The following is a 26,705-nucleotide window of genomic DNA, read 5'->3' as shown; positions in this document are numbered from 1 at the left end:
AGTAGCCTTCATCTTGCAAGTCGGAGGTAGAACTCTTAGAAATTTTGACGCTGTCTCATCTTCACTAACAAATCCACCACAACATTTGATACCCATGACAATCTCATTGAATCTATCTGTGAAATAACTTATCTTCTCATCTTCTTCCATCTTTAATGTTTCATATCTTACCCGGAAACCTTCAAGTTTAGTAATCTTCACAACCTGGTCACCTTCATAAATAATTTCAAGCTTTGTCCATATCATCTTAGCATTCTCCAACTCTATGACATTCAATAGCTTTTCATCAGATAGGGTTCTCAACAATGCTTCTTTTGCTCTTACATCATTTTCAGCTCCCTTCTGTTCATCAGTAGGTGTCGGTGTTCCAGAATTAGGATCATGAGGTGTATACCCTTTCTTCACTATCTCCCAAACTTCAGATCCAAGACATATGAGATGAATATTCATTCTCCTTCCATATCTTGTAATTTGTACCATCAATTCTGGGACACTCCTTCCAGTAAGGATTGAATATGGAACTAGATGCAGTTGCCATTAAATCTCCTCAAGCGGTTAAGCTTTTGCAGAGAGGACCTCACTTTGATACCAATTGTTGGAATAAACTAATACCAGGAGTAAACTGAGAGGGGGTGGTGAATCATTTTACTAACAATAACAACAATTAATTCAATTATAAACCTTAAACCGGAGCACAACCCAATGAAGAATATAACATGAAGCACAACACACATAACACCAATATTTTGATGTGGAAAACCCGAAAAGAGAAAAACCACAATGGGAAACCCTACCCACAATTAGATGAATACTTTGTAGTAGTATTGTGAATAATTACAATGGGGTTTGCACATGCAGAAAGACCAACAACCTAGAGTGCACTGCTCATCATAAAGAGAAGTCTCACTAACTTATAATATCATCGAACTACAATCTAAAAACCAATGAACAGTGAAAGTAGCATCTACAAATGCCTGATACAGTTTCGGTTAAGCATTGATGTTTACTCTACAATACAAAACATTTCCAACCTTCTCCTGAATGATATTAATTTATTCATACTTAATTCTTTCTCTGATAATACAGACTTAACCAACCATAACAATTGATCTATCCGTATGTAAATTACATGAATAAGTTACCTATAAATATATATCATTAACCTTATTGACAAGGTCAGCTAAACCCTAAACCCATAATTATAAAAATTACATCACATGATACCACTAGACCAATATTATGATTTACATTACATAGAATGGACCTAAATCAAGTAACCAAACAAGTATATCTGTCGGGGATTCCACTAAGGCCAAGATCCAACATGCTTCACTTGTCGATAGAAGCCCTTAGTGAAAGTTTGATCGGATCCAAATAGGACCATCATAATAGCACACCATCCAATGAAAAGTCACCAAACACTTGGGATGTAATCAGGAAGCACCGCCAGCATGAAAGAAACCGATTCCATAAGTTGGACCCAAAATCCACTGACCAAGTCACCAAAATAACATATCGATAAAGCTAACCGGGAATGCCAGAAGCCGATAAAGGCATAAACCAACCAGTAACCGAAAATACAAAATGCGATAACCAAATCATGAAACCACCAGAATATAGCAAGCATATAACCATCAGAATAAGCATCCAAAATTGATTCTAGAGATCTAATCATACCATATCAAAATGATCACCAAGACTAACCGGGATAGTCTCCAACAGGGATACAGTGTTGACATCAATGACAATACTTAACCAAATCCAACATATTGCCAATACTCACAGAAGGAATCATAACAGTCCATTCCTCATGACCTCAACAAACTCATGAAAGGCCACTCTCCCTAATCATGTTCCTAGACCTTAGGGCAACAACATACTCATATAAAAGAACAAGGGCTCTCAAGAAACATAACTCAGATAGCCAAGGTTCCAACCATAATGAATATCAACATAATGCATAAAAATATCAATATCATAACCTCATAGGCAACATGAAATCGCAAAGCATCCAAAATCCACAAATATCGATATATCCACAAGAGCCCAATACAACAGTAAGGTATCAATCATCTTACTTGACACTGATTAATGAAAATAATCAATCTTAATCATTAACACAGTCCTAAATCACCTTAGGACACTCAAGAAACACAGAAAAAGCCTTTGGATTGTTGAAATACCAAATCAAAAAGCTTAAGACTAACTTGGAAAGCCAAAAACTATCACATAAGGATAGAACAATAGTCTAGCGCATTTTGGTGGTTTGGTTTCTTGGGTCTCTCGCTGAGGTGGCTTTTTGGGTTGCGAATGCTACGGGCTTAGTAGTTTGGAGCTAGTGGGGATTTCTTCTAGCGGCTCTCTCTTCCTTTCTTGTCTGATAGATCGGTCTTGTTAGGCCATTTTGCTCTGCATTGGCTTGTGTCCCTTCTTTGTGCCCTTTCCCCTATTGGGTCGGAGGAATTTGTGCTTGCAGTGCTTCTTTTTTCATTTTCCTCCTCTTGGGCTGGGATTTATGGAGCTCTTTTGATGCCCTTTGGGTGGAAATGCCTAGGTTTTGGGCAGTTTCTCAGCACCCTTCTTCTCTCTATGTGCCTGTTAAGAAGGTTTTATCTCCTATAGAGGTGGAGATATCTTTCGCAAAAGGAGTCAGATGCTCCTGTTCTGAGGTGACTTTGTTGGGCAAAGGTTGTTCTGGTAGTGGGCTACAGTTGGTGTGGTCTCTCCTGAAGAATAAATTTTGTTCTCTCCCTATTGAGGTGGGGGTTGTTTCTTTGTTGTTGGAGTTTGGTTACACTTTTGGTGGTCATGTTTCTTCTATGTGGGCCCTCGGTGTTTCCACTTTTGGTTTCCTTTTGAGGGTTTTATCTCTTACTACTCAGTCCCATGGATCTCTTCTTGAGGCGTTGTGCCCTCCTATGGAGGTGGAGTGGTTGCATGGTGTTTAGGTGGTTAAGGGGGTTTTTGGTGCTTCCTCTTTTGGTTCGGAGGACCTTTCTCTTGAGGCTGGTGATTTTTTGGTTGCTGGATCTTTTCTCTCAAGCTCTTTTCTATCTTCTCCTATTGAGATGGAGAGTGTGGCGGTGCTTGTTTGGATGGATGCTTTCCTGATCGGGCCTCTGTTTCAGCTCAAGGTGGTTGAGGGTACCACTTCAAAACCCTTTGAAATGGTTTTGGGGGCCATTTCAAAAACTAGTTTTAAGGTTAGGGAAGCCTTTCAAAATCCCTTTATCTCTAGGCATCTTGCTTTACTTGCCTTGTCTTTTCTTATCTCATTGGTTGCTGATAGTTTTCAAGGGCCTAGTCCAGATCGTGGTTGTTTTTTGTTATGGGCTAGTCATGATTTTTGTTATCTGAAGTCTCTGTCTCAGGTCAAGGGAGCTAGAAACATCCTTGTCGTTTGGCTGAGGGTGCATGCTAACCCTCATCATAGTTTGAATCTTTAGCCTAGTTGGTGTATCCAACTTAATTTATATTGATTATATCTTAAGTGTTTGGTTGGTTCTTCCTGCTGGTGTTTGCTGGCTTTTGTCGACTCAGCTTTGTTTAGGGCTACTGGTTTTCTTAGTTAATTTTCTTTGGCAGTGTTGTTCTATGGGTTCCAGATCCTAGTAAAATCTAAGGGTTTCAGGTCCCTCAAGAACCTGTTGTAAGGGGTTTCTGGTCCCCTCAAAACCTGTTTTCCCATAATAAAAAGCAATTTGGCACATTCATCCGGCAAAGTGACGCATTTAAAAACCAATATAAAGCTTATGATAAACAAATAAACTCTTTTGTAATATCTTAATGGTGTCCCTAATATGGCATCCTTCTTTGATTCTTATGCTATTCCTTGTGGTTCCTTCATCGGGAATAGCATTCTCAAGGCTAAAAAGGTGGCTGAAGTTGGAGCTGACTGGGTTCTAGGCAAGGGTTCTAGCATCAGATTTGGGGAAGATGTATGGCTTTTTGATGAATCCCTTTGCTTGTGTTGGCATTCTACACTCTAGTGAGAAATGTTGGTGTTGTCACTGATGGCAACCTACCGGCAACCTATAGGTAGCCACCCGACATTCATTTGGTAAATCACCGGTAGGCACCAGCACCAGCAGACACTTCACCAACAGCGACAACAATGTATACCGGCACCCCAGCCGACAGGATTTTGTTTATTGTATTTAATTATAAATATCTTTTGTAAAGTTGACAAGGCATATTGTAATAAAACTCATATATGTATGAGATCTTGTAAATCATTTTGTAATAAGATAGGATGGATTTAGAAAAGTGACAAGCGAATATTAAGGCAGATTTTGTATAAGGATTTATGGTTATAGTATGAGCTTAAACCGATACTGAACCTGGCATAGCAGATGCTGAATTATAACAGTACATTATATTGGCTTCTCGTAATCCATTTTGTAAGTCAGTGAGACTTCCTTTTGTAATTGAGCAGTGAGCTCTAGGCAGTTGGCCTTCCTACATGTGCAGGCCCCTCTTGTAAGTAATATCCATTCATTGGCTAGTGAGTGAATATTGTGGGTCACAAATCCCACCGAGGTTTTTCCCACACCGGGTTTTTTCGTTAAACATCTTGTGTTATGGTGTTCTTTCTATGTTGTCTTTATTGTTCATATTTACTACATTAATTCCTGTTTACCGGTACACTATTTTGGAATGCAAAATACTTAATAAGGTTAAATATTATGTTAACCGGTTAGATACTGATTCATCCCCCCTCTCAGTATCTTTGGGACTATCATTAATCCTAACAATTGGTATCAGAGCTTGGTCCTCTATGTTCAAAAGTCTAACAGCTTGAGGAAGATTCTGACACTGGTAAAGATGGAGAACTTAAGAAAGAAATTAGAAGGAGCTCTTGTGGACTATGATGCAGAAAAGTTGAAAAATATCAAACTTGAAGATGATATGAGGACTGCACATGAATTCATTCAAGGACTTCAAGAGAATCTCACTATTGCTAGAAATAAGAGAAAAGAACTTCATGAGAAGATGCAGAGTAATGATGATGAAAAGGGAACTCTTAATGAGCTTGTAAGCAAGATGAGGCAAGAAAACATGACCTTGAGGAATGAAATGCAAGACATGACAATGCAATTTTGTAAAGACATTGAAGACAGAAAGAAGAATGAAGATGACTTGACTAGAAGACTCAATGATGCTGGAAATGAAAATCTAAGACTCGGTCATGAAAATGACATGTTGAAGACAGATTTGATTCACATGGAACATGATAAAACTGAACTTATGAGACAAAAGGGAATTTTGGAAAAGGAGTTGGCTATTGCAAATCAACATAAAAAGAAATTAAATAAAAGTTCAGAAGAACTTGATGGTATGCTGAAAAGTCAGAAACCTAATGGATACACTAATGGACTTGGATTTGAAGTTGGAGAAAGTTTTGATACTGCAAACAATCATGATCATAGTAAACTGGTAAGACAACCTAATGCCTACAAATTTAATGGGAAATGCTTTAACTGTAACAAGTATGCTCATAGATCAAATCAATGTAGATCTAGAAACAATCAGAACATTAATGCACCCACCGGTCAATGTTCCAAGTGTAACAAAATTGGTCACAATTCAGAAAACTGCAGAATGAATGTAAGATGTTATGTTTGTGGAAGATTTGGGCACTTATCTAATCTATGTAGAACACAAACTGGCATAGGATATGGAAAGGCTATTCAGAAAAACAATGTGACTTGTTATGCTTGTAACAAGATTGGACATATTGCAAAATTTTGTAGAAGCAAGACTTCATTGACAAACAATAAAGGAGCCAGTTTGAAAGGCAAAGAGAAGGTTGATGAGGTCAAGCAAGAATTTTCAAGACAATAGATTAGAAAGACAGATCAAAATGTTGATGAGACTATTCCTTCACCGGTAGAACAGAGTATTACTCCACAGGCAGGAGACTCTTCATCCAACTGAAAAAGTAACCCTTGGGGGTATTGCAGCAAGTTGAAAATCATGCAAGTTTACCCTCAGTTGATGGTGGGAAGATGGACTTCTTCTCTACCAGCAGATGTGTTAAGTTTCACTTAACCGATGAACATTTAATGCGGTTGTTGGAGGAAAAGACATTATAAATCAGTGATTTTCCCTCTTTTTCAATTCACCGAGCATTCAAACTTTTAGAGAGCTCAAAAATCCGAGTGAGGGCATCCAAGGCGAAGAAGTGAAGCAAGTTCTTTTAAGCACTCAAACCATTATTAGGCAGATTAAGGTATTTATCAATGGCTTCCTCCTTTGCTCTAGAATTTATTGCAAACCCTATTGTTGTAGAAGTTGTGAAGCACCCTAGACCCGTTTTTAAAATCATTCCTGAGATAGCGAAACAGGATGATTCCCTGGGTTCTTTTTCAAAAATTCCAAAAGGTGTTGCATATGTTGAAGACCCTAGAATATAAATTCATTGCAATATTGAGGAGTTAGGTTCAGTTGAAAATGTTTAAAACTGTTATCTGTGATGAAAGTGGAAAAGTAAAACCCGAAGACAAGGTAATTGAAACTTTAGGTTTTGTGGAAATCTTGGACATCCCTAATTTTCCTAAGGAGATAGTAAGGATTGTCCTTAGCAGAGTTCATGGAGAATTCTTTTGGCTATATTCTATTTGCAAAATCACCAGAGAAGTAGTTAGGGCAGTGACTGGTTTACCCTCCACCGGTAGCAGGCCAGATAAAATGAAAAAGGTCCCAATAACATAGTGATGACATTAACAAGAGCAACCTATCATAGCAGATCCTTGAGAGTGAATGATGTTAAGGATGAGAATGTCAGATTTATAAGCATGATCCTAGGTTACAAAACCACACATGCAAACCGACTCAAATTTGTTTCCAGTCTTTGTATTAAAAGTGCATATGATATGGTCAATAATGATGCAAAAATAGATGTATGCGAATGGTTAAAGGATGAATTAATAGATAATCTAAAAAAGATAGAAGGTGATAAGAAAGGTACTTTTCGTTTTGGCAATCTTCTGGTATATCTGATGTTGTATCTCACAAAAGAGGTTCCCGGTATTGGTAAGAAAGACTTTGGTTATGATATACTGGTAGGCAAACAACTACTAGAAATCTTCACTGGTATGGGCACTGATAAGGATAACAATATAACATAGTACTTTAAAACATGCAAAGCAAAAATGAAAACAAGAGAGAGATTACCACAAAGCGTTGTACACAAGTATGAAAAGGAAATATGTTTTGTAATTAAAAAGGATGAGATATGGATGGAGGCAGTTCTTCCTAGAACTGTATGGGTAACAGAAATGGGGTATGAGGCTGATGTAAACATCATTGAAACTTATGCCAAAGCCCTATTAGAAGCCCTTAGAGAATCGGAAGAAAAGGTTTTTGGAAATGCACAAACAATAGAAAGTGATGTACAAACATTGAAACAGAGAAAGAGAAGAGAAAAATACATAAGGAGTGCATCTAAACAAGTTAAGGAAATAAAATAAAATGTCATGAACATAACTGGAATAAAGGAAAGTGACTTAGAAGGATTGCAACCGGAGGCACATCTCTCACCAGTTGGTACATCCTCTGACAGTGAAATTCCTATTGAGTTTAAGCGAGTTGATAGGAAGAGAAAACCCTCACCAGTACCCTCTCCTCCTAGAAAACTAGAACACCAAGGCAGAAGCAACGGGCGGTGAGACCACTGGCAAAGAAGTTGACACCAAAGAAGAAAAAGCAACAATAGGTTATACCACCATTGGACAACTTATTGAGTGAAATAACTGATGAAGGCAACTTAGCTAATGTTAGCAAACTGTACAATACATTCACTAATGAAGAAAAAGAAAGTATTGAGAATAGCATAATACTACATCTTGATATATACAAGAAAGTATTAATTGAAGTTGTAGATGATTTGCCTAGTGAATTATATAGGCGGTTAGATGCAAAAAGAATTGCAGTCATGGAGCTTGACAAGAAACTAAAAATTGAAAAACTACTAGCGCTTCATCCAGTTAACTTTGTAGAAGAAATTGATGAATTAATTAGTGAAGCTAATAGGTCATTTTTTTCAAGTGGACACCGGCATGTGAGCCTAATGGCTGGCACGGTAAATGAAATTGCAGAAGAAACAACAGACAATTGGGATATTTTCTTTGTTGAGAAGGAAAAACAGGAAGAGCTGAACAGACCAAAGAAAACCTTCAAAGTTTATCAAAAGGAAAGAGGCAAGGGGAAAGGTAAAGTAGGTGGATTACCCAGCATTAAAGTAACTAACAACCTATGACCACCTTTGGTTACTCCCACCGGAAGCACATAAATTGTAAAGGTAGTTAGCCAAACATCTGGTACTTCACTAACAAAATTTAGACCTACTAATGTGACTGAAGTACTTTTGGATTCAATAAAGAAAATAACATATTGTAATGCATTGTCCTATAAGGAAATTGATGACACAATTCCTATTCTTAAGTTGATTGCACCCAAATGCTATTTAGAGCATGTAAAGGATTCTTTAGGTCAGTTAGACACATTGTCTAAATATATTACTAGTAATATACTGACAGTTGATCAAATTAATGAGGAAACATTCAAGGAAGAAATGGAAAAGGAAAAAGGAAAATTCTTTGAGGAAACAATAAACAAGTGCACGGAACACATCAATAAACTTTTACCGGCACTGAATAAAACAATTTTGGAGCATAAAGAACTGTATAGAGATACTTGCAAGACAAATATGTTGACAGATGACATTGATAAGGAAATTAGCAAAGTTCAAAAGGAGATAAATAATATAGTTGATAATATCATTGGTTCATCTGAACCTATATTAGTTATTGATCAAGAAATTGCTGGATTTGAGGAAAAACTAGAGAAGTTAGAGAAAGAGAAGGAAAGGATAAGGGGAAAAGCCAGAGAGCTTAAGTGCAAACTAAGTCCTAAGTTAGATAACCTTATCTCTCTAAGGAAAGAAATCTCTGAGGCATTAATTCAAGGACAAAAGACACCGGAGGAACAAATGCATCATCTCACCGGTACAATTCAGAGAACTGAGGCAGCTATTAAGGACAGTAACAGGTTTTTATAGAGCTTAAACTTGGTATTAGCAGACGTATTCCAGATTGTAACCAACCGGTTATAAAGTTCAAGTTGAAATCTACACTCATTTGACAATTTTTGACAACCTTTGTCATTGATGTCAAAGGGGGAGTAGTGGATAGAGAAAAATGGTCATTAGAGGAGATCATCTACTCAAGGGGAGCACACATTTTTGGTAAAATTTTGGACTTCATTTTTGGGACAGATTTTTGGATTTTTCTCATGAGTATTGCCATCAATGCCAAAGGGGGAGATTGTTGGCATTCTACACTCTAGTGAGAAATGATGGTGTTGTCATTGATGGCAACCTACAGGAAGCCACCCAACATTCATCTGGTAAATCACCGACAAGCACCAGCACTAGCAGACACTTCACCAGCAACGACAACAATGTATATCGGCACCCCAACCGACAGGATTTTGTTTATTGTATTTAATTGTAAATATATTTTGTAAAGCCGACAAGGCATATTGTACTAAGACTCATATATGTATGAGATCTTGTAAATCATTTTGTAATGAGATAGGATGGATGTAGAGAAGTGACAAGCGAATATTAAGGCAGATTTTGTATAAGGGTTTATGGTTATAGTATGAGCTTAAATCGGTACTGAACCTAGCATAGCAGATGCTAAATTATAGCAGTACATTATATTGGATTCTCATAATCCATTTTGTAAGTTAGTGAGACTTCCTTTTGTAATTGAGAAGTGAGCTCTAGGCAGTTGGCCTTCCTGCATGTGCAGGCCCCTCTTGTAAGTAATATCCATTCATTGGCCAGTGAATGAATATTGTGGGTCACAAATCCCACCGAGGTTTTTCCCACACCTGGTTTCCTCGTTAAACATCTTGTGTTATGGTGTGCTTTCTATGATGTCTTTACTATTTATATTTACTGCATTAATTCTTGTTTATTGGTACATTGTTTTGGAATGCAAAATACTTAATAAGGTTAAATATTATGTTAACCGGTTAGATACTGGTTCACCCCCCCTCTTAGTATCTCTGGGACTATCATTAATCCTAACAGCTTGTGCCCAGATCTTTTCCCATTATCAATATTTGCAAGGCTATATTTTTCTTCTTTGTTTCTGACTATTGGTAGAACTCTTATTGGGTTAAATTGGAGTAAATTAATGTTGTCTTTTCTCCAATCCAGTAGGCTTTGTTGTCCTTGTTTGTTAATCCTCTGGTTGAATATATTTTCATTTGGAGGTTGACCTCGAATGGTTCCTTCTCGGTGGCCTCTGTTGTTAGAAAGATGGTTTCTCCCTTGCCCCATCCTCCTATTTGGGCTAAGTCCTGGATCAAAAACCTCACCCCTAAAGTTAATATTTTCTTCTCGATTTTGCTCCAAAATAAAATCCTCACTACTGAGAATTTAATTAAGAGAGGATTCTTGATTCCGAATAGATGTCACTTATGTCTTAATGCTGAAGAATATGTCTCTCACCTTGTGCTTCATTTCCCCTTCACGATGGAGATATGGGATATGATTTTGCATAAGTGGAAGATTACTTGGGTCTTTCTGGATAAGGTGGAAGACTTTTTTGTTCAATGGAGGTGTTCCTCTTCCAACTCTTTTATCAAAATCCTTTGGTCCCTATTGTTTCCCTATGTCTTCTGGCATGTTTGGAAGGAAAGGAACAACAAAATTTTTAGGGAGTCATCTTGCACAACTGAGATTGTTTTTGACAACGTGTGTAGGTCCATCAAAGAGAATATGAAGTTAATTGGCAGTGGCATCTATTACCTTCCTTCCACTTCTATTTTTGAGGAGGATAAGAGGATATCTACATTTTGGGGGTTAGAGGATGATATTAGCAAGTTCAAAGAAAAGAAATCTAGAGAAGATGTTGTTTGGAATTACCCTCGGTGCGTGAAAGTTAATTTCGATGGGATGGATAAGGGGAACCCCGGGCCCGCTAGGGGGAGAGTGGTCAGAGATTGAAATGAGTGTTGTTTGATTGCAGTGGCCCTTCCTCTGGGTTCCTAGACCAATCACATAGCTGAAGCTATGGCAGCTATGGAAAGCCTTAAAATTATTGATGATTTGAAATTGAAAAAAGTTTGGATAGAGGGGGACTCCTTAAATATTATCAATTGTCTAAAAGGTTTGGCTAAGTCCTCTTGGAAAATTAAGAACATTATTATAAGGGACTTTAAAATTATTGAAGGTTTGGATAGGTGTGTCATAACCCACACCTATAGGGAATCAAATATGGTGGTGGATACTTTTTCCAACATAGGAGTTAAGCTATCGGCCCCTATCAAGTGGCAAGGTGAAAGCAATATATCTTTGGAGGCTAAGGAGAAATTATTTTTTGATCGCATTAAAGGAACGATTATTCCCTTATCATCTCATGATGGCCCTTAGATCGAGTTGTAGAATAAATGATTGTCGAGTCGATGGGAGTTTCTAGATTATATGAGGTGGACTACCCCGCATGCTTTGTGGGTGATTAATTGAATTATGTGCCTTAGCTTTGTGTTTCTCTATTGGTATTGCAGAGTTTCTTTTTTCTCAAGTGAAGGAGGGGTTGATTGGACTGCAGAAACAATGGGAGGTAATATTAATAGGAATGAGTCGATGAGATATGAAGGTTGGAAGAAGGAACATAAAGTATGGAGAAGATTTCAAAAAGGAGCACTTACAAGGTATATGGAGAAATTACATGGTAAAAAGGACTATGTTTCCAAACTCTTTGTTAATGGATGGAACAAAAAGAAAGTCATTCTCTTTGGGTAGACAGTGAAGTTGGATGAGAACTTGGTTGCAAAGGTCATGGGGATGTCGATGGAGGGGGTTGAGTTCTTTAGGGACATAAATTTTTTTAACAATGCAGTGAAAATGTTCCCTAAGGATGATGGTGAAAAGGATCTTAGCTTGTCAAGCAAGACAGAACTTACTTCGCTCCCAACCAGGTAAAAAGTTTATAGCATAAAACACTGAAAGTGATAATGGAATTTGTTATGGTTGATGGGACGTTTACTAAAGTCTATAGCTACCATTTTGTGTTTCTCAATCATTTTAAATTTGGTAATAAGGTTTACTTTCCTTATTATCTGGTTTCATCCCTAAATGATTGTCTGGCTGACCACATTAAGAACCCTATGTCGAGTCGTTCATCTCATCAAGGATTAATCCTTTTAATTTATGAGCATTTGAAGCTAGGGTTAACAGGGTGAAGGCCAATGTGGAAGATAAATATGGGAGTTACACCCCTAGTGATGGCTTTGATGACTCTGAGTCTGAGGTTAAGGTTGTTGCATCTACCCCCCCTAAGAAGAGGGTTAGAATCCTCAAGAAGAACAAAGATGTGTTTTTGGGGGAGGATACCTCTAGTTACAAGGTGAAGCCCAAGGGGAAGGGTAAGAAGATAATTTTATCTGATTCTGATGTGGGGGGTGAGCCGCCACCTCAAAAATTTGATAACCAGGACTTGGAACTAATGGACTTGGACTCCCAGGATTTATAAGACAAACCTGAACCGATGCTTAATATTTTGGGCATTGCTATAAGTGCCTCGGTTGATTTGCATCGCTTCCAACGCTAGGTGTTCTATGAAATTAAGATCTGCATCTTAATCAAAGAGCTACCTTAGCTAAGTTGGAAGGGGTTAAAGGGGTTGTGGAGAAAGAGGGTCCAATAAAAATTAAAGATAAGGGGAAGAATTGCGCTTCTGAGATCATGAGTGTGCCCTGGGGAAAGAAGATGAAAAAGGAATGATGATGGAGTGCCTTAAGAAAAATGGGGAGGCTATTGAGATTTTTAAGAAAATATATGATGAAAATTTTGGGGAGATCAACTTGAAAATGCATAAAATTGGGGTTGCACTCAAGAAGATAATGGAGAATAGTGTGGCTACGTTGAGAGTGTCTTCTACCAACATGTTGAAAATGGTGGCTAGATTGGAGAAGATGCATAATGACATGAACTTTATGGATCTGGAAATGGATGTTGGGGTTTCTAGCTCCAAGGATTTCCCTCGCACTACGAGGAGGACTAGACAAAGCACCAAGGTTGTGGAGGTACCTTTGCCTCGAGATCTTCTCAACCTCAAGGAAGCTGCAAAGACCATGATGATGTTGGAGAAAGAGGCTACTGATGGCCTCAATATTTTCATGTAACTGGTCTTGGTATCTTTTTTTTTTGTGCTCACCAGCACCTTGCTGGCCTTTTTTTGTTCTTTTCTTTGGATGTTGTGTCTATGTTGTCCTTTTCTGTAGCAGCCTGTTCTGTTTCATTGTTATTAGTCTTGGACTAGTTGCTTTAATGCTCTATCTTTGGATTCTAATGTAAGGGGTTTTGGGTTCCCTCAAAACCTATTTTTGCTTAATCAAAAATAGATAAATGCTTTTGTCAGGTAGGCTAGCGCATCTAATAAATAGAACAAAGCATTTGGCAACCAAAACGATGCATATAATAAACACAATAACGCATGTATAAACTCCTACAGTGCCTTTACCACCTAGAATGGAACATTTGACCAACAAAATAGCACACATGTCTATTATAATGGCAAAAATGTCATAAGGTATAACATATTTGACACATTATGTAGCACCTTTATGCATTCAGGGTATTTGTTGGTTCCTCTAGCACATATACTTAGCACAGAGAACTTTGATATGGAAAAGTAAATAATAGTTCAAGTGTAAAATGAATGGAACCAATTTACAACTTTCCAAATGGACTCATGGGGTGAAATACCACTCAGATCCAAGCACAAAATAGGATCAAGGATCGATTGTACAAGTTATACACACATATACAACTTGTTCCAACTAAGAGAAATTTTCTCTAGACAACAACAAAACTAAATAATTTTACAAGTGCAAAACCAAAGGTTTCTTCAGATGTAAAAAGGTTAAAATCTATTACAAATCATACAAGACCCAAGGCCAACCATTCAAATAAAATACTAAGAAAATAATACAGACTCTATTGATAGAAACACATAGAAACAAAAATTCCCATTTGTCCACATTTACATTAATTAGAATCAAAAGACAATGCCCAAAATTATAATTATTACCCAATCATTTTCACCCAACAATCAATTCCACAATTGCAAGCATGATGCATACAATTTCTTTTGAAAACAAATTGCATAAGAGAGATTATAAGCTCCTAACCTGGATAATAGAAGTGATGGTCTAAGAAGGTAGATGAAGCACAACAATCTAGTAAATCCAAAATCCAAGCCAAATCACCATAATCCAAATTTACAGAAAAATACTTAACAAAACAATAGCACTCGAATAATTCTCCAACAAGTCGGCCCCAAACAATGCTCAGAAATCTCAATAAATAAAATTTCGGTCAAAAACTATAGAATATGTCAGCCAATCAAAATAATTATAAGTACAATATTTCATACCAACCCTACCCAAATATCAAGGTAAGAAATATAAAATAATATTAATTAACTTACCCAAAACTCTCAACCAATAATAAAATTGGATAGGTAGGATAAGTAATATTTAAATAACCCAAAGGTATAAAAAGGAATTTAAATAATAAGAATAGCCCAAATAATTGAATAAATCTAATGGGCAATAATATTATTATCCAATCAAATATTAAACCACAAAACTTTTTTTGATGAATAGGCCTTCTCTATTAATTTAAAATATTAAAGTGCATATTCACAAAAAAGAGGTCGGGGGATACAAGATCACCCCGCGAGAGTCACACGACCAACGGCCAGAAACAAAACATTAAATCTATTCATCAAAAAACTTCCTCAAGCAACCAAAGAAGAGGCAGTTGAGGGAGGAGGATCATGATCATCTTTCTTGCCTCATACATCACCAAGGTCAGGAGTCGAGTCCGGCACGGACCACCCATCTTCAGGATCTTTATCAATTTCTCCTTCCTCCTACCTGGGAGGTGAGATCACCAGAGCCAGGCGAGGAAACTTGGAAGTGGTGGGAGAAGGCCACCCAGAGCCATCACCAACGGGAGGAGAAAAAGGCATAGGATCAGCAGAGGGCCACCATGAGGCAGAGCCACGATGTGGAGGAGAAGCCGAGCGGTGCCTCCAAGCATTGTCTCTCTCACCTGAGGAGCGGCAAGGAGCCAAGGACCGTGGGGTCTGGGAGCGGTGGGAAAAGGAACTGCGATCGTAGTGGTGGCTACGGGACAGAGTGTAGTCGACAAAGACAGAATCCAGTGACACTCTAGCAACCACACAAGGGGCGTTGCCCCAGTGCTGGAGGAGCTCCTAAAGGTGGCCCACCTCCAGGGCTGCTTTGTTAGCTTGTACCTAAATCTACATTAATACATTATTATAAATGCAAGATTTAGTATAAACTGAGACATTAATATCCAAAAAGTTGTGAGTAAAAATAACTACATTTCTATCCTTCCAAAGAGTGAATAGGATCTCCATTCTCAAAGCATGCCAAATCTAGGAAAATTTAATGAGGATTGTAGGCGAATCTCCTAGAAGAGCCATATGCCAAGAAAAAGGCTCAGGCTAAAAAGGTCAAAATAAATCATGAATCCAGCTCCAGTACTATTGAGCTCTTCTACAGAACCAAAAAATGTGCATAAAAGTCTTTGGGTGACCACAAAAAGGGCACCGGGGATCAGGAACGCTCAAATGCTTAAGTATGGAACCTAAAGGCAACCCTTGGAAAAGTACACACCAAGCAAAGTGTGCAATCTTGGGTTCAGTGGGAGCAAACCTGACGTCACAAAACTGAAATCTTCAGGAAGTCTGAGAAGACTGCAAGTGTCACCGCTGCTTAAGAATATGGACCATAGACGAATGAGGAACCAGCCAGAGATAACCTATTTTGGGTTTGTAGTTGGTGAAAGGAGTCCAAGGATACCATTTCCAATCCTTCCACCAAGGTCTGATAGACTGAATGTCAAGCTTATGTATCAAATTTGAGGATAAGGCCGAGACCAGAAGGTCATAAGTTTGTCGATCTAGCCAAGATAGACAAAATTGGACCTGGAGGTCCTCCCATGACCGGAGGCTCATAGAAGCTCTGGAAAACAAATCCTTAGGTGTTCTAATGTTGCGTTTGTGAAAATGCAGAGCACTAACACCCTGGATTTTGGCTAGAGGTAACCCTTGCACCTGAAAAAGAGGGGACCACCAAAGGTTGTGTTGATTCATGGATATCCCATCCTAAAATCCATCATCGGCCCATCGAAGCCAAGCCTTAATAGCTTCCCGAGCATGCCAGATGCTTTTAACCAAAAAATTACCTTAGATCTAAATAGGGTCTTTCATAATGAGTAGGGTTTAAAAACCAATCCCCTTCCAAGTTGGCCTTTTGGTAGGAAATTTTGAAGAGATGCAATGTCGAAGTAGAATTTTCCAGGCCTCATCGCCAAATAAGGCTTTGATAATCCATTTAGCACATAAGGCAAGCCCTTGTTTCTAGGTAGAAATAAGGCCAAGCCCTCCTGACTCCTTGGGAAGACAACAATACTCCCAAGCGACCCTATGGAAGCCTTGATGGTCAGTCCTAGAGGCCCAAAGAAAGGCCCGCAAAATTCTTTCCAACTTCATGTAAGAGGCCTTATAAGGAGCCCAACAAGAGGAATAATAAACATGGGTGGCAGCCAACACCTTAGAACAAATTTGGAATTCACCAGCCAGAGAGAGGCTTGGTAATCTAGTAGGCTAACATTTTCTCAATCTTGGATAAAACAACAATCCAAAGATCCACAAGTATTGGAGAATCCAAGGCGGGGTGGGCAAAAAAGACTACCTATAACATTGTGTCTTGTGCCATTGAATGGCCAAACCAAAAGCCAAGCAAAAGGTGTTCAAACAATGAAGAGCAGCTTGCACATTATCTTCTTCCTCAATGAGAGTGAGGAAGGAATCATCCACAAAGTGGCCATTGACAAGTTGAGAAGGTGACTCAGGCAGGGAGATACCACGGACACGCCCATGAGAGCTAGCATTAGCAAGTAAGTAACCAAACCCTTCTACCGCAAGAACATATAAAGCAAGAGCCAGAGAACATCCCTCAAGAATGGATCTGAAAAGGCCAAAAGCCTCAGACTGCTGGCCATTAATGGTGATACAGGTCAAGGCATTTCCGAATAACATTTGGATATACTGGATGAATCGAGGACCAAAGCCAAGATAAAAGGCCACTTAATGCAATCATATGCCTTAGTGAAGTCAATCTTAAGGAAGATTTCCCGCTATTTAGAGCGTCTAGCCCAATCCATCCCTTCCCAAACGACACTATTGTTATTCAAAATAAACCTGGACTTGATAAATCCAGTCTCCTCCAGCCGAACAACAAGAGGCAGGAGATGGCGAATCTTAAGAGCGAAGGCCTTGGCAATGATCTTTTACGAGACATTGAGTAAGGTAATAGGTCTCCAATTGAAAATATCCTCTGGATCCCCAGCCTTAGGGATAAATTTGATGTTGCCTCGGTTAATCATTTTTCCCAGGGATTGGGAATGAAAAGCTTCCAAATAGACCTTATGGAGGTCAGGACAAAAACAAGGCCAAAGAGCTTTGTAGAATTTGCAGGGGAAGCCATCACAACCAAGGGCTTTATCATCTTCCATAGAAAAAGGAGATTCCTTGAGGTCATCAATGGTCAGTAAGAGATCACAAGTCTTGTTGAGACTCAAAAATCCATTTGGGAACAACAGCTAAGTAGTCTTTCAAAGCTTTGGCTCTGGCTAACGAGTCTCTCTACGTTATGAACACCTTCTCATAATGATGGACAAAGGCTTGCAGAATATCAGGCAGTTCGGTGAGAAGATCCTTCCCCTCTTTGATTTTCTTTATCTCTACAGAGGTATGACAGGCACGCAGAGCTAAAAAAAGTTCCTTGGATGCCCTATCGCCCAACTTGAGCTAGTGTAACATGGCTTTGATTTGAGCTCCTCTGGCAGAGTGGCTATCTGTAACTTGTTTCTAATGGCAGAGCTGGGCTAAACAAAGTTGCAGGTTAGAATCAAAAGGATTCAAGGCCAGAGCTTTTGTGGCAGCATAGAGAGCTTGGGTGGTCACATCATATGACTGCCTGCAGTACATGGCAAGTTGTCTACCATAAATGTGCAGAAACCTCATAGAGCGGGTGATGGAATCATGATACCATGCAATCCAACCAGTGTGATGATGGGGCCTTGTCTCTAAATTCCAAATCCTTTAAATATGGGCCATCATGGTTTGATGATGTAGGAGAGACGTGTTGAGGTAGAATTGTGTTTTGGAAAGATGTTGCCTAATTGGCTACCATTCAATGCTAAACTTTATGGGGAAGTGATCGAAGAGAGTCACATCAATAAGAAGAGTGACAGGAAGGTCATGATCTTCAGAAAAAGAAAAAAAAGTTTGCGCAGTTATCATAGCACGATCAATCCTTTTAAGAATTTTGTTAGAGCTAGCTCTGAAATTAGACCAAGTGTGCTAGACCCCACCAGGGCAGCGACAGTTGGTGTTGGGATTGAAAAGACCCAATTTATTATGCATATAGTACCAGGATTCCCGCTCCCCAGCTGTCCAGCAACAAGGTAAAATTTTGTCCTTATCGGATGCCACCTAAACCATATTGAAGTCCCCACACATGACCCAAGTTGTAGGTGGCAGATTGTGTGCAACCCAACACCAAAGGTATGATCTTTCAAACGCATCATTGGGAGCATAAACATTAACGATCCCAATGAAATGATTATCAATTAACATCAAAACCATGAGAAATAACTGCAAAGAGCCAACGAGGTGAAATGAGTATAACATCCAGGCCTACAACACGTTGACGAGCATCTCAAACAAAATACTTTATGGTGAGGTCTGTGAGACCTCAAACATTCCATGAGATGTAGTTCATGACAAAACTTTCATATCTTCCTCATCCCCAAGAGAGGAGAAGCTATTGTGCAAAAAATATGAGTCCCCACTGGAAATAACTCATTTTTTCTGAACCACCATCTACAATCTCAACACGCCCAAAAGGGCTGTGAGAGCGGCGTAGAGAGTGTGGAGAAAAAATCACAGATGTGGCTTGAGGAGTGCAAGTCATGGTGGTCGAGCGACACCCTCATATGAGTCCTTCCCCTGCTAGTCAAGGTTTGAAACCAAAGTCGAAACCACCCAGTTAAGTATTAAATCAAAATAAATAAATAAAGAGAGCTCGCAATAAAATAATCAGACTATATAAACACCCAAATAAATATTAAACTATTAATTAAATACAAATATAAATCCCCAGTAAAAATAATCACACATAATTATTCAAAAATTATTACCACCCAGTAAATTAATTTAATATCAATAAACTAGTCAAGCCAATTAGCTAATTAATTATTTAATCAATGAATAATCATAACTCCACAAAATTACCCATCATAAAATACCACATGACACCACAAAGACAACTCTAATGGAAATACCAAGATTGACAGTATACCAACTAAACCTAGAGTGTAGAATGGGATCTCATGTCACCTCCGATCAACTTGCCATCGAGATAAAGATACACTCAGACGTGTGAACCCAAGTGGAGTCGATGTCTAGTAATTGCAAACCTGTCACCACCAAAGTGCACACAACAACATATATGCGTAGCATGTAACATGAAATAATTAAACAAATGAAAGGGAATCACAAATGAGTGGTATGACACCATCCCTAACACAACGGTAGTAGAAGACAATCATGACAACCAAGCACTATCATAATTATCATATCAATCATAACCACGAAGTGAATCTCACACATAGAAAGATACCATCAAATCACCTTGAGTAAATATGAGCCTCACACATAAGATAAGTGCATATAAATCATCGAATATGAGTCTGTCATCACAATAGTCCATGAATATCATTATCCATATGAAACCATAATGTCTACTGCAAATGTGATATGTCTATCATCAATAATAATGTATCCAAGTCATATATAAATCCATAAACATCTATCAAAAGCATCATAAAATAGTCTAAGCTATTGATGCACTAAAAGGAAGATGAATCAGGGAGAGACACTACATCCTTCCTTGCTTGTCCCAGGATTACTCCTAGAATCCTAAAAACAAGTAGGGAAATACTTCTCTCATCCATGCTACATCCTCCCGAGTTTCTGAAGAATTATCATTTAGGTCTCATTGGACCCTTAACTGCTCTATATCGCAACCCCTGAAGGTCAGCCCCCAACATTGTAGAATGCACATGAGATATAAGGAAAGTTGCCCATCCTCTACTTACAATGCATTCCAAACCAAAACATGGATCACATCAAGAAAATACAGCCTCAAAATTAATACATGAAACACATCATGGATACAGTACAAGCTGGGCAACAAGGCAAGGTGATAAGACACAAGACAAATCCTCTCGAAAACCTCAAATGTTCCAACAAAATAAGGTGCCAACTTAGAGCCTTTTCCAAAATGAATGGGGCTCTTTCTTGGACGAACCCTCAAAAATACCTTGTCACCCACTGAAAACTGTCAATCCACACAATGAGCATCTGCATACTTCTGCTTGTCCTGTTCTGTCAACAAATTCTTATGAATGCGGGTCACCTACTACTCCATAGCCTGCAACATCTCTGAACCAAGAAGCACTCTATCCTCCAAATAATCCCATCTCAAAGGCGTACAACATGTTTTCCCATACAAAAAATTGAAAAAGAGACATACTAATCAAACTGTGATAGCCATTATTGTAGGCAAACTCCACCAAATAGAGGTAATCCTCCCATCGAGATTGTTGATCCATAACATACATTCGTAATATATCTTCTAAAACTTGATTAACTCTCTCAGTCTAACCATCACTCTCGAGATGATACGCTGAACTCAAGTTCAATTGAGCTCCTAAGTCATGTTGAAGAGAGATCCATAATACTGAAGTGAACACTGGATCACAATCTAATATAATCTGATGAGGAATACCATGCAATCTCACTATATCCTCCATGAAAATTCATGCTACTGTCATTGCGTGTAGAAATATCTGATCAGAGAGAAGTGTTCCACTTTGGTCAACATATCAATGGTGACCATGATAGAATCATGACGACAAGAATACATAGGCAATCCAACAATAAAATCCATTGATATGATATCCCATTTCCAATTTGGAATCGGGTTCGATGACAACAAACTTGTTGGATGTTGATTCTCTACCTTCACACGCTGACACTCCAAGCAATAAGACACAAAATCTGATATATCTCTTACCGTACATGTCCAATGATACAACTAACATAGATATGTGTGCATCTTCTTAACATCTAGATGTGTCGAGTAAGGTGCACGATGAGCCTCTAATAAAATCAAAACTCTAAGTCCATCTAAAGGAAGAATATAAAGACATCCCAAATGTCGAAGAAGACCATCTAACTCCAATGAATAGCCTAAAAATCTCCCTTCAAGATCTCTACCTAAAGCAATCTCTACACTAACTTCCCGGTACCAAGCATCCAAAGGAACCAAAGGAAGAACACTAAGAATCCGACTCCTCAAATATACGCGGAGAGTCATCACTAAACCCTCATGCCTCCTACGACTCAAAGAATTTGCCACAACATTCTTCTTACCCTGGATATACTTCACCTCAAAATCCTACTCACGTAGGAACTCTATCTATCATCGTTGCCTAACATTCAGGTTTGTCTACGTGAAGATATACTATTGTAGCATCCTAAAATTGCACCCCTTTACAATTTTGACTGCATTTGGGGCCCTCACCTTAGTGTTTGCATCCTCATGCTTGATTAAGACCCATTTATACTTGTACCATGCAATAATGGTCATATCTTCACATTTCACCTTATTGGGACCCTTAACCTTGGCCCAAATATGGGATAGGACTAGGGTGTGGAACCTTGGCCCTCATTGGGACCATGGCACTACGCCATGGTCCTCCCTATTTGGGGCCCATTTCAACCCCTTTTCCCTATCTCAAAATTGAGCAGGAAATATTGCTTCAAGTTGACCTATGTTGAAAAATTAGCATAATTGACGATGGACAACTATATAAAGAGGTTTTCCCCTCTCATCTGCATAACAAGGCTGAAATTGGGAGCACTACAATCAAGCAATCAAGTATTCAAGCATTGAAGTATTCATCTTTAAGCATTTCTAGAGGTCTTCAAGGTTGCATATTCTTCATTTATCCATTGTGGAGCAACATTACATCATTCATTTGCAAGCATGTGTGTTTTATTAGGGTTTTGTTATGTTCATGCCATTTCATACAACATATGTTATTGTATTCAAGATGCAAAGTATCATTCAAGAAAAAATGCATCATTATCATTCATTGCAGATCTGAGGTATATCTTTCCATCATTATTTCAAGTATTTGCAATATTTCATTCAAGGTTGATTCCAAATTGGGGTTTGACTTAGGAAAACCCCTATTCCCAACCTTTGTCCCCTTCTTTATGTGTGTAGGAAATAGGTATGCAGTTGTGATCTTCATAATAATCTTTATTTGCAGAGACGAATCAACCCTTTTTAGCGTGTGAAAAGTAGGACTAGGGCGCCAACACCACGGTCCTGACATTTTTGGAGATTTTTCAGGGACCATATCCGAATCTATATATACTACTCAGATCCAGGTGCGTGTGAATATCCTGCAACTGTAGCTCACTTTTTTCTCAATTTTACCTTAATTTTTCAACATTTTACCTTAATTCAACATTTCAACTCACAAAAGAGGGTCAATTCAATTTACGCAATCATTGAATCCAATCAGTATTCAATCTCTATCATTCCTAATTTAAGATTGGATCTATTAGATTCATCCCTCTTTTGAACGTAATGGAAAATTAGTGGTTTTCATCTCTCTAATGGTGAAAACCCTAATTTTTTGCCTTTACAAATGTAAACTGCGATGATCACTATGTAACTTGAACTGATGTCCAATAAAAAAATGCCTCCATCTCACCAAAGCATGCGTAATTGCTGCTAACTCTATATCGTGAGTGGGATAATTCAACTCATGATCTTTGAGTTTATGCAACTCATAGGCAATCCCATGACCATCTTGCATAAGAATTTCTCCTAAACCATCCAAATAAGCATTTGTGCACACCAAGAAATCACCAAAAGGATCTGACACTACTAGATTAGGTGCACTAGTAAAATGCTCCTTGAGGATTTGAAAAGCTACCACACATTGTTTTGACCAAACATACTTCTTCCCTTTCATCCAAAGAGACATGATAGGATGAGCAATCTTTGAGAATCCTTGAACAAATCGACGATAATAACCTGGAAGACCTATAAATGTATGAAGTTCACCCACATTAATAGGTGTTGCCCAGCTTACAATAGCCTGAATCTTAGAGAGATCCACTGCAATACCCTCACCTGAAATAATATGGCCAAGATACTTAACCTCTATCTGAAGGAACTCATACTTAGCCATATTAGCATACAATCGATTCTCACGAAGACACTACAATACCTACCTTATGTGCTCCTCATTCTCCTCTACAGTCCTCGAATACACCAATACATCATCAAGGAACACTAGCACAAAGCTATCAAGACAAGTCCTGAATACTCCATTCATCAAGATCATCAAGACTAAGGGTGCATTGGTAATCCCTAATGGTGCCACTTCAAACTCATAATGTCCATACCGAGTAGGGAATATTGTCCAATGAATATTCACCTCATGTATCCTCAACTAGTGATACCCTAACTTAAGATCTATCTTGGAGAAGACCTTAACATCCTTAATCTAATCAAAGACGTCATCAATACTCAGCAAAGGATAATGATCCTTCACCATCACCTTATTCAACTATTGATAATCTATGCACAAGTGAAGAGATCCATCCTTCTTATTAAAACAACATAGGTTCTCCCCAAGGAGAAACACTAGGACAAATGAATACCTTAGCAAACAATTCCTCCAATGCAACCGTAACTCACTCAACACCTAAGTAGTAATTCGATACAGTGCTTTAGATATAGGCTTTTCTCCAGGAACTATGTCTATCCAAAAATCAATGTCATGCTTAGGTGGCATACTTGGAATCTCACTAGGGAATACATCTAAAAACTCCTGAAGAATAGGATGATGATGAAAGAGATCATCACAACTCTCTCTCTCATCCAATTCATTCACCCTCACTACAAACAACTAACAACCCTACTGCACACAACGCTTCCACTGCATAGTGAAAATCATGCCAAGAGAAATAGGTCACTGCACACCTACTATCTCCACATTCTTACCACTATCATCAAGACTGTAGTGGAGGAGTTTTTTCACCTCCAAGATGATGAATCTTAGAGGAAAAATTGATCTGTCACTACCTCACTTAAATTGGCACTAGGGTGAGCTAGTGGATTACAAAATTAAAGCTTATGCTAGAGTGGAAATAATTAAACAATTCAAAGTATAAAAATAACTAAATATGAGAATTTGAATTAATAGAGTGATGCAAAAATCAAACAGATTATACCATAGGATTTGGAAGGTCTTAGTTTTCAAATGTCAGCATGATGCACAAACTCTTGCACGATGCACTGCTATCTGTATGACTAGAAGACACATAACCATCCTGAGAATTAGCAGTGACTTCTCCCCACCATGTGGAACTTGTTCATCACCCACACACACACAAATGGGGGAAAATGTTGGGGTTGTATAGGGGCCTGCCTTAGTTAGAACCCCATTTAGGTGTTTCCACTGGTATGGACAGCTAGATGGATAGATTGGAACAAATGATAATTGGTAAAAATGCGAATAGAAACTATACTCTGCTTAATGGAAGCAAACCCCTATTGCAAATACATAAAATGATAGATTGGTAAGTTAAACGCACCTAGATAACAAATACATTCAAAGATACAAAAGATATATTACATGCAATGATAAAATAGAGATAAATGATAAAGAGAAGACAAGGCGTGCAGCCAAACCTCCCTTTTTGAGATGTGAGCATGATGAAGCTCGAGATATGTGCTTGTTGGTAAGATAGTTGCAAGATAATAGAAAGACCATTATATCTTGATAGTGTTGGTAGAGCATTCAAGAGATCAGTAAGAAACAAGAGAGCCAAGAGAAGAAAAATGAGAGTGAGAAGAATGCTTAAGTAGCGTTAGTATAGATAGAAGAGAAAAATCCGATAAAGGCGAGTATATGCCCCCTCGTGTTTTTCCCTTAGCTAGGTGGGAAAAATGGGAAGGAAAAATGAGCCACAGGTGTCCCAAAATGGTCAAGGGAAATTTTGGGCGAAAATTAGGCTATATACTCGACAGTGGGTCCCAAGAAGGGTCATTTTCACTATTCACCGTGGGCATTTTGGCTAAGATTTGAATAGATTATGAGTGAAAAATGCCACATAGACAAGAGCACAAGGTGAGTAGGGTCAAGGAGTTGCGGACTGTAGTAGCGCAGGGCGATGAGCTTGAGTAGGTATGCCTTGAATCATGCTTTTATGTGTCATTTCGTGCATTTTTTTAGCATTTTTATTTTTAGTGGTGCACAAGCTTCCAGTTTTCAGGTAATTATAGATGTGTGCAAACCATTCTTTAGAATCTATATGAGTACACATGAAGTTATTAAATTATGATTTGGTCAGTCACAGCCAGAGAGCGGAGGACTTGTACCATGAAATGATATTTGTCCCGACCAAAGTCCAAGCCAACAAGGGAAGCATCACTTGCCATTACATCTGCATGACAATTTTCCATCCATGAAATATTGTCGATCGTGTAACTAGTAAAATGCTTTAGTATTGTTGTGACCAAATCCTTATACATATAATTTTAGTTGCTTAACATGATATGTGTCTGTAACCTGATTTATGATAAGATCAAAATTTCCATCTATGTGGATGGTATTCACACCTATGGTAATTATGGCACGTAACCCCGCAATAAAGGCTTTGTACTCAACGATGTTATTAGTGAAATTAAATTCTAAATAGAATGAGAGAGGAACTAGCTTTCTTTAAAGTTAAATTAAGACCACCCATGCTCCTGAACCAATTTGACACCTCGATCTGTCAAAATACATGTCCCACACAGATCCATAATCAATGACTAATACACCTTCATCAGGAAAAAGATGTAAAGTAGGAAAATACTTTTTAGATGGGGCATCAACCAACTGATTAGCGATAACCTACCCTTTGATTGACTTTTGAGTTATGAACCTTTGGTCAAACTCGGAAAGGAACATCATCCACTTAGCCAATCTTCTTGATAGATTGGATTTTTAAAAGAGACGCTTAAGGATGTCATTCTTAGTGATAAATAGTATCTCTACATGGAGGATGTAATATCTTAGCTCCTCCATCGCAAAGATTGGAGCTAGACATTGCTTTTCCATAGCGAAATATCTAGTTTCATATTCTATAAAAGTGTGACTAATATAATAGACTACTCTTTCCCATCCATCATCATCGTGCTGGGCTAATAAGGTTGCTAGAGCATGGGACAAGGAAGAGATGTATAGGAAGAAAGGTCTATCAAATATAGCCAACATTAAAATAAAAGGGTTATCCAAGTAATTCTTAATAAAATTAAAATCCTCTTAGAATTACTCATTCCATTTGAAATGAACAAGTAATTCTTAATAAAATTGAAAGCCTCTTAGCATTCCTCAATCCATTTGAAATGAACATCTTTCTTCAGGAGCAGTGTAAAAGGAATAG

Source organism: Cryptomeria japonica, chromosome 8, assembly GCF_030272615.1.
Source record: "Cryptomeria japonica chromosome 8, Sugi_1.0, whole genome shotgun sequence".
In the NCBI taxonomy this organism is placed as follows: domain Eukaryota; kingdom Viridiplantae; phylum Streptophyta; class Pinopsida; order Cupressales; family Cupressaceae; genus Cryptomeria; species Cryptomeria japonica.
The sequence above is the reverse complement of the archived record's forward strand: the minus strand, read 5'-3'. Positions refer to the sequence as shown.